The sequence below is a fragment of the Mercenaria mercenaria genome, chromosome 15, assembly GCF_021730395.1.
Source record: "Mercenaria mercenaria strain notata chromosome 15, MADL_Memer_1, whole genome shotgun sequence".
Lineage (NCBI taxonomy): Eukaryota > Metazoa > Mollusca > Bivalvia > Venerida > Veneridae > Mercenaria > Mercenaria mercenaria.
Window position 1 is genome coordinate 54,818,210 of NC_069375.1, and position 11,023 is coordinate 54,829,232.

Genomic DNA, 11,023 nt, shown 5'->3' on the forward strand with positions numbered 1-11,023 from the left:
GTATAATATCAACGGCAGGCAGTGTTCTAAAGTCTTTGATAGAAATAAAAAAGCTGAATGATTTTGGATAAAAATGTTCATTTTGTCCTTCTTATTTATAGCAAAAGATATTGGGTTGACGTTTTGTTGCAGATTTCATCACAAATAATCAAATAACCGACCAAACTTATTCATTTAAGACAAAATCAATTATAAGCAATGACAGGCAGTTAAAATGCATTGATTTTTAAAGATATTTCAGAAGCTAAATGTTTTTCAGAAAAGTATTTGTTATTTTGATCTATAGTTACTGTAAGAATTCCTAATATATCACGTTTACCCCCATTATTTTACAAAATGATTAGCAACAATTGCAGCCACCACCAGTACTTTGGGCGTTTTGATGTAAAGGGGGACCGAACAATGTTTATTTTTTATAAATATTGTAATCATAACTGATTAATTGACACAAATCAAGATACCTATACATGTAGTTTTTGTTAGTGAATTTTTGGATGGCAGTAGTGGGCACTAAAAGACAGTTTTGTCCTGTTAAGACATTTAAATGGAGAACACGCAGATTTGCCAGATAATAACTGAAAAAGTGACATCTTTTACGAAAAGAATTGAGAAAAATATGTGAATATGTGGTTGGCAGAAATATGCCGCCATACTCATCTTAATATCATCTTACATTATGTAGTATATGACCCCCCACCTCACGGCAGAAACACGAAGGTTCAATATATTTAAACTGTAATCGTCTTTTATTTCACATATCAAGTCAAATGTAATCACCTTGGATCACAAAATTATATGTGGCCATTGTAAGGGAAGTAACTCGTAACTAAATGTCGCCCAGATACGCACGAGTTATCTGTTTACCGGCCGCACTGTTAGAATTTAGTGAATTGGAGGTACTATCCTTTGGCCCATTTCGCTGTAGCTATATATACCATTTTCAACATTATCAATCCTACATTTTACGATCAGATGTAATGTTTTTGCACGGAAGGTAAACTTGAAAAATGTAAATATAACTTTCAGGACATGTATTAATTTCTGTCTCTTTTACATTAAAATCTAGTGGGACTGTTTTACTTCTTAAGTCAAACTTTTGATAGACGGCCCTTATCGTCACGTCTGTTTGGTTCAGGTACGGGTTAATTTCTATATTTGATATATATGTAAAGAAATGAGTAAGTCGTGTGGAAAAGACTACAACTCTATTCTAATAATATCACTACTTCGGTTTTCATTGTACAATTTGGCTTGCATTCACATGATTCCTGTGGCAATTCATGTTGATATGTTAGGCTTCAAGACATACTTAGTAACTGATACCATTTATGCATTTCACTCCATATCTGTTATAATTGTTATTTTTGTTAGAGTAGAGTATTTTGATTATCATCACTTACGTTGTTTGTCAATGTCATGTTGAGATTTCCGTTAACTGAAAGAAAGACAATGTCTGCAAGTAACTCCTGGCAGCTAAATGCACGGGCCACTGATTAAAAGTGATGCTAACATCTCCGACATTTAGTCTGATTACAACGTTCAGGACCCTGCGTTTTCTGTAAGTGCTCTTTTGTGTTGCTTTTGGACCAGATTTGTCCACTAACTTCGATTATCGATGGCTTCAAAGCTCCATCGAATAAGCTTTTTTTTGTTTCCGAACATGTTGATCAAAATTATGATACCATCGGCGATTCTAATAAATGGTTGACAATACCGCCGTATAATTCTATAACGAGCTCTTGTTTTTTTTGGCTGGGTCTTATTTTCTGGAAGGATATTCCGAACTATATGTGAGTGAAAATGATGAAAAAAAAAACTGCGCTCCATATAGTCTGTGCACGTTATGATGCTAAAAAATCTAGATTAAGAATACGGATACAATTAAACACAAGTATTATGTGTTGTATCAGATATTGTTTTTGGATTGAGTGGTTGTACAAAATTGACCCCTAAGCACACTATATCTCTTGAAAGCACTTTACACCAGATAACTAGGTCAAAGTTATTAAACCATTTTTTTTTCATAGTGCTGGACATAAACTGAAATACAGAGACTAGGCATCGGAACTACAGATCAATATAATTGCACCTTTACTAATCCTACCTGTTACGTATCACAACACCTGTTCATAAATGTGACGTTTTAATGCAAGCAAAATTGGATTATGTTCACTACAAAATAGGTACGGATGTTTCATTTTATTATCGGCTTGGTTAAAATTTGTTTACAATAAACTTGCTGATTAAAATATTTAAAGCAGTTCTTTAAGGGTATATCAAACACAAATGAATATTTTTTACTGTTTTTGTTGATATTATGATATTATGTCTAAAACCGGTTTTATTTTCCACTCAATTGTGTAATTGCTATGGATGTACACTCACAGTAATACTTGTCTGAGGCTTGAGATGTCACACTTTGTGGTCACAAATTAACTTCAGTTATTGATTTAAACATAACTTTCATTTGTAAAATCATTTTTCGTTATCTGAAGGACTAATAAATCAATTACTAGACTTTTTAGCTCACCTGTCACGGAGTGACAAGGTGAGCTTTTGTGATCGCTTTTCGTCCTGCATCCGTCCGTAAACTTTTACTTTAAACGAATTCTTCTCATAAACCGCTAGGCCAATTTCATCCAAACTTCAAAGGAATAATCCTTGGGTGGCCCCCTTTCAAAATTGTTCAAAGAATTGAATTCCATGCAGAACTCTGGTTGCCATGGCAACCGAAAGGAAAAACTTTAAAAATCTTCTTGTCCAAAACCACAGGGCTTAGGGCTTTGATATCTCGTGTGTAGCATCACCTAGTAGTCGTCTACCAAAATTGTTCAAATTATCCCCCTAGGATCAAATATGGCCCCGCCCCGAGGGTCACATGGTTTATATAGACATATGGGGAAAATTTTGAAAATCTTCTTGTACAAAACCACATGGCCTAGGGCTTTGATATTTGGAATGTAGCATCATCTAGTGGTCCTCTACCAAGATTGTTCAAATTATCCCCTTAGGGTCAAATATGGCCCAGCCCCGGGGGTCACATGGTTTATATAGACTTATATAGGGAAAACTTTGAAAATCTTCTTGTACAAAACCACATGGCCTAGGGCTTTGATATTTGGTATGTAGCATCATCTAATGGTTCTCTACCAAGATTATTCAAATTATCTCCCTAGGGTCAAATATGGCCCCACCCCGGGGGCCCCAAGTTTTACGTAGACTTATATAGGAAAAAAGTTTAAAAATCTTCTTGTCTGAAACCACAACACTTAGACCTTTGATATTTGGTTTGTAGCATTGTCTTATGGTCCTCAACAAAAATTCTTCAAATTGTACCGCTTGTACCGCTTGGATGAAAAGAGGCCCTGCCCTGGGGGTCCCAAGTTTTAAATAGACTTATATATAGGAAAAAGCTTTAAAACTCTTCTTGTCTGAAACCATACGACCTAGGCTTTTGATATTTGGTATGATGCATTGTCTAGTAGTCCTCTACCAAAATTGTTCAAATTATGCCCCTGGGTTTAAAAGGGGCCCCGCCCTGGGGTCACTTATTTATTATGTGAATGATACAGGATATATTTCCAAGACTGTTTAATTATAATTACCTGATGACCCCAAGTAATATGATGTCACTTGACTGTGAGCTTGACCTACTGACCTACTTTCTTGTTTTTTAAGATACAGTCTTGAAATTTTGATGACATACACAGTTTTGCACACAAATCATAAAACTGAATTTCATTGACCATGAATGTGACCTACTGACTTTCTTAATATTTTATCATCAGTTTGACATTTGAAACATGTAGCTCATATTACTCAGGTGAGCGATCCAGGGTCATCATGACCCTCTTGTTTTAATGTCTTTCTATCTTAAAAAAGTTTTAGGCTCTTTCTCTACAGAGACATTACTTAAAGTGCACACACATTTAGCAGAAAATACTGGAATCAACGGATCCAGAAACGTCTCATGATATTCTATTGGACCCTACTGAGAAGATACTTTCATACTACTTTGACTGTCACGGCTTAGGTTAAATCTTATTTATCTAATTTGTTACTGAGGAAGAGAAACATTGGACGTCTCAGAGCAAATAGATGCTATTTTGCTTGCTAACAATATTGAAGGAAAAGATCCAGTGTTTGTTGTTAATGTTGAGTTGAAATAGAAATATTTCAACAAAAAATTGAAGTAGAATCAGCTGAACGAGAAAGGGCTACCGATAAAGCCTTCCATCTGTAACGGAATGACACAAATCTCCTTTCGATGTGGTCAGCTTTCAACCAGTATATCAGTGGAACTGACCCAAATATCACTACATGCCGATCACACAAGCTCCAGTGACATATAAAACACTGTTGTTCAGATATATGAAATATTAGGACAGTCCCATGCAGTCGTAACTATAGACCAGACTCGCCCTTTACTTAAACTAATGACTAAGGCTGTATACAGGTACAGGAATATTCCTTATGTAGGTGGTTAGGATATTTCAACGAACTGCTTGAAAGTAATTGTAATAACAGCCAAGTCATAAAATCTTCTGGGTCATGTAGCCGCAGATCAAGTGTTTGCTGGAAAAAAAACCCTCTGTAATTGAGGAATAAGGGCTCTCAAGATGACACAACATGCCCTTTAGTTAATCTTAGATAATCTTTCTTTCACAATTGACCAGTCACCGCGTTTCAATCAAACTTATTTACGATCCAATCAGATATCAATTTTTAACACACACGTGTGTACCGCTTATTGCCGCCATTTTCCTTCGAGAAAGCCGATTGTCGAGGTTACCAAAAAAGTAAGTCTATTATTGAAATTTAGTTACAACTCGTGCAAGTTTTTGCTTTTCCTTAACCAAAAAGGAAGCCTCTAGAGACATGCAAACTTTGGTCTTTTTACAATAAAAAGCACCTATGTTGCCCCAGGTGAATAAACTCGAGACCTTAAACTTCATCAAATCCAAAAGTAATAAAAAATGTAGCCCTATATTCAAAGTATTTATACCGTAAAATAAAAAAAAACAATTTTGTACTCTATTTAACCGCTATTTGGCGAAAACAAAAATAAATTAGTGCGTATATATTTACAAAATACATGTAACAAATAAACATAGCTGAAACATAATTATAATCATTGAATTCCAAATAACTTGGGTACTGATTTTATGAATGGACAGGTATTGTTCAATCAATAGCATTATATTGCCAAATAAAAAGAACTCCGCCTTCTTTTCAGCCAAAAACTTTTTTCTCTCGAAAAATCTTACTGTATTTACTTAAGTAATCTTCTACCTATACAAAAAATAATGAAGCTTTAAGCTTTTAAGCATTTAAAGACTTTTATTTATATAATAAATACCACACAAATTTTCAAATATAGATGAAGATTTGAAATGTTTAAGAATTTAAAAAGGATCGGCTTAATAATGAAATCGCACAGATTCCCCAAACTTGGCACAGGACCCGTGTGAATCCTGCGCTGATAAAACAGTGACTGTTCGGGTACCTACCCCTTATAAATAAAAGTTAGCAAGTTCATTAAAATAAATATCAATGCCGGATTTAAGTTTGAAGTAGTAAAATACATTTTAATAGCCACATAAGTGAAGCCGTTTGTAAACCGAATGAATTAACATAAGTAAATATAAAATGAAGAAATAGATAATATCAAGACTTTAGAAAAATTCGCGAAATGTAAATAAAGTGTCAAAAAGTATATTATTCCGAACGTATTTTTTTTAGTACGTTTATAGTGCGTTTAATATGCAACGCTTTTAGAGTATTTTATTTGGGAAACCGTTCTATTTTGCAACAGTAGACTTTGAAATATAGTTTAAATGAAGTATAGAATTTGAGAACATATGAACATACAGTATAGAATTAGAGATTAGATTTTGAGAAATATACGAAAATACAGTATAGAATTTGAGATTAGCTATTTAGAAATATACGAAATTACAGTATAGAATTTGAGAACCATACGAAAATACAATATATATATTGTAGAATTTGAGAAACATACGAGACTGAAGAAAACTACAACTCTAATCTCAATGCGGAGCCTTAGCGAAACATTACATATTCGAATCACTAACTTTAAAAGTCAAATACCCGCAGCTTCTGTAACCTTAAAGGTGTTATTTCCGTCCCAAAACATTCCGTAAAATTGATATACGACTACTTAGCAAACTTATTAGTCACAATGGTGTGTTTTAAGGAATGAAATATTATCTAACATAAATGGAAATCATTTCAGCATTATCGTACCGTCATTTTGAAGCTTGTTTGTCGAAGGTTTCTCATTCCCAGACCACGTGATCTAAGATGCGTAGTGATTGGACATTTGGCGACTGGTCAATTTCTGGATTCCATTGAACAGATAGATAAAAGCTTTCACGGGTCATTAATAGAAAGTATTTTCAGGAAATAGAAAACCGTTTGGCTGAATTGTATTTTGACAACTTTAGAGGTCATTTTGACAATTTTATTAAAATGATCAAAAACCTAACTGCGGGTTTGGGTGGACATACTTGGAAATAGTTTTTATGCTTCTGCTTGAGGAATGGTCTGTGGGGTCTATATCAATTGATCTGTTTTCTCTCCTTTTTTTCATGCAGGCAGGAAAACATTAAGCAGGGGTGGGGATGGATCAATAACCAACTGGTTAATTTTTCTCCATTGTTTTTGCAAAAAAACATAGGGAGAATGAACCATTTAGGGAAGGACTTACCTGCTGATTTTTTTTCACCGGGTAAATAACTGATTAGGGAAAAAGAGTGACAATTACTCTGGGACTATATTGCCACTGACTTGATCCTTCCATTACTGTAATTCCATTCGACTTTTCCTGCGCTTCTACAGCAGGAAACTTTAGAATAGGTATTTTAGAAATAATGTATTATCATTATTATTTCAGATCGTCTGTGCAACATGACCTGAAACACTGGCCAATTACACATCATGTTTTAAAATGTATGTAGCGAAATTATCACATGCTCATAGTTTAGATAATGCTGACATATATACCACGTTTTCAGTTTAGAATTGTGTGCTATATCGAATTGAAATTACCGTCTTTAGAGTTTGTCTACAGTTAGTAGGATTTTTGGAATAATAATTACCTCATATATGTAATTGAGCCTGAAATGTAAAATTTGATTTCTATTCTTCCAGACAGATCGTCTGATCGACTTCATTAACTTTCACAACCGTCACGGCAGACTTTAAGTGCCGAATGGCGGTTGTAAAATATCTCACCTTACGATGTCCCAGTGTAAATATATTTGCTTAATTGTATTTGCTTGTCCTTTTACGGGATCGTGGAGTTCATTCATTGTATCTGTAAAATAGAATTCCTGAGAAACTGGTGCCAAAGATTGTGAGAAGTGTTGCACATCTCATTATCTAACATTAAAAAATACTACCAAACTATCAAACTGAGATTATTACTGCTTTTATCTTGGTTGCATACTATGTTAATAAAGGAGCTTTTATAAAATTTATTGATTGAAATTGCTCTTAATGTTTCACTTTTTATGCTATAAAACTCCTTTCTGAAAAAAAGATAAGGACAAATGTGTTTAAAAGCTTCCATTTAAACACGTAAAACATTTGTTAGACTGTTTGCCATATACAAGCATCTGAATTTTGATCCCTTTTCAGTTTAATATGGTTCAGGCCTATTCTTAAGTACTGATAAATCGGCTATTGTATTTGGAATTCAGCATCAAATATCTGCCGAGAGTATGCATACTTATTTCATATACAAATTGAAAACGAAGAAGAAGACACTGCACCTATGTTTAAACTGAAAGTTGCTTAATCATATATTTACGACACTTCACAAAATGTTCTAGAGTAACGATGTCGTGAAAACTGATATCTAACACTTGCTTGTTTCGAAACTTGGCTCTGTAGAAAACAATTTGAAAGTGTTTTCAAGAGTGTTACTTTGTTCGTGGAGATTCCAGTATCAGCTGCTGCGTGTGAATTCAGGTCATTGCGCCTTTCAGGACCAATGGTTAGAAAATCTGTTGATACTGATATTTGAATTATCTTACATTTCACATAGAAAGTTTAATTCGTAATACGCGTTTTTCAACTTTCTGCCGCATTTGTTTAAGAACACATAGCAATCGGCACAAATGTAGCAGGATAGAAACGAAACGGAGCAAAAGAAAAACGATGATGTTTAAAGAAATGGTCTACCAATATTCTGATGGCAATATATGAGCCTTCAATCAGGCCTAGATGATGCTAGGAATTTTTAGCTCAGTTTGGAACAGCATACAAAGTCTTGCAAACGTCGTTTCTGAAACAGTAGACGTGATTGGCTTTGCAGTATATTATCGTTTTAATACTGTATGTGATACCTACTTTATTATCCTTATAAATATGATGCGATCCTGTTAAACCTCTAGAATATCACCTTTCCCTACCCTTATGCATATTTGTATGATACCGTTAAACTTGAATGATATCTCGTTTTATCATCTTGATATATGAGCCGTGCCATGGGAAAACCAACATATTGGGTTTGCGACCAGCATGGATCCAGACCAGCCTGCGCATCCGCGCAGTCTGGTCAGGATCCATGCTGTTCGCTAACAGTTTCTCTAATTCCAATAGGCTTTGAAAGCGAACAGCATGGATCCTGACCAGACTGCGCGGATGCGCAGGCTGGTCTGGATCCATGCTGGTCGCAAACCCACTATGTTGGTTTTCCCATGGCACGGCTCATATATTGAAAGAGAACAGAGAAACTATAAGACTTGCATTATTTCCGTTTAAGCACGCAAATGAATTCTATACCCTAATTGAAACTAATTACCTGATCTAGCCATTAATCTTCTGCTAAGATATTGCTAATTGCCTTTTATGTTTGAGTTAATTATCTATATATATATCTATGAATCCTCTGTGATATCACAATGCAGATATATTAATTCTTGATTTTAAGTTATTATCCTTAGTAACCTTCAATTATACTGTTAGGAATCTGTTATATCTTCGTTTATCATTATTACTTTGTCACGTTTGTTGTTGCATGGCAAGTTGTGTAACTGTAGCCTTTCTTTTGTAGCCTTTCTTTTGTCAAAATATGCCCATTTGTTACTTAGAGATGTGCACATAAGTCGGCATACAAAGGTTTCTCAAATACCACTAGGCTGAATGATTTCACACTTCTCACATGACTTTACACCCTTAGAAGACCTGATAGGACAAGTGACATAACTCTTAAATATACTTTCTTGAAATCATGCTCATTTTATGAAAGTTTTATATTCTCAAGAACTGCTGTATTGAATGCTTGCGGGAATGACCATTCTGAGCCAGGTTGCATATCTCAGACTAACAAAATACACAATAATGCTCCTTTAAAAAAAAGCTTTTGTATGTAAGTTAGTATTATATAGAAAAGGTGTTAAATAGTGAAGCGCGCTGTTATTCGGTTGCTCTTACTGGTAGTTATTGTCGTTGAAAGACATAGTTTTATTTAGATCTTTTTTTTTTTGATCTTTTATCCTCCTATATTTGTTTGAGCGAAGTAACATATTCTATTTTGTGACTAAGGTATAGAAGAGAGGTAACGGTACTGGGTAGAGCATCATGCATATATTTTGTAAATTTACTTAATATTACGACGTTATATTTTATACTTAGTCTATACATTAATTTAAGAACAAAGCCGATATCGACTTTATACCGCCAGAAAAAAGAAAGAAAATTTAGACGATTAAAGAACGCAATAGCTTAAGTTTAGAGAGTGGCTTTTTGACAATTACTTAACAGTACAATAAATTTGCAATTAACTCTCCGACGATTTTCGAACTTACTGGAATAGGAAACTAGAGAATGTTCTGTAGTGGTCACTTTGTACCGGTTTGTCACTATTTACGTTCTGAACGCTGACGCCATCTTCTTTCTGTAACTGCGTACTTAATTTGAACCATACACGTACATCTATGTCACAGTTTGTCCATTTTTGACAATCTGTGCTTGAAAGTTGTAGAGCGTGTGGCATGTAGCAGAAAAGACGTACGTTCCAGAGACAGGGGCTGTGAAGGAACTTAAAATGAATGCTATATGCATTGCCGATGTTTGTAACCACATTATCAAAGGTAATTAGTTGGCTGAGTGTGGCAAAGAATGCATGGAGTTTTCATTCTCTGCATGGCGGAATGTACGAACTTATATCACTGAAATAACACATAAAAGCGAATGTTTTACTATTATAATAGTGCACAGAATAAAGTATATACCTGTTATTGATAGGTTATCTCATATCAAATCGATATATTTGTTGAAATTATAAATACATTAATTGTAAGAATTCTGATAGAAACAAACAGTGTCAAGATATATATGAGCAGCACCATGAGAAAACCAACATAGTCGCTAACGGTTTCTCTAATTGCAATAGGCTTTGAAAGCGAACAGCATGGATCCTGTCCAGACTGCGCGGATGCGCAGGCTGGTCTGGATCCATGCTAGTCGCAAATGCACTATGTTGGTTTTCTCACAGTGCGGCTCATATATTTTTTAAATGTTATAAAACAGCTGTGTCTTTTTATAAAACAGCAATACAAAACATTCAATTTGTCAAACGTCAAACTAAAAATTGAAATTACACTACTTCTGTTGAATGCTATGATATTTAATATTATCTGATTTATTTAAAATCCAATTTTAATACAGACTAAGATACAAGCATAATTTCTTGTATCACTGTACAGTCAAACCTACTTGTATCACTTCACAGTCAAACCGGCTTTAATGTCAACCTTTAAGAAATGAAAAACGTTTTGTTGTTGACAAAAGATCTCTTAACAGAAGTATTTTTTTCTATTAAATATTAGCATTTATGGTTAAAAGAAAATACAAAATAGTGCTTGTAAAGTACCGGTCTATATACGGAGGATACTAGTATATTAAGCACATGTTTGATTGTATGAACATTACAAATATTCTAAAGCATTATGAAATCATCCTTTGTTACAAATGGTGAATGTTGAACAGGGAC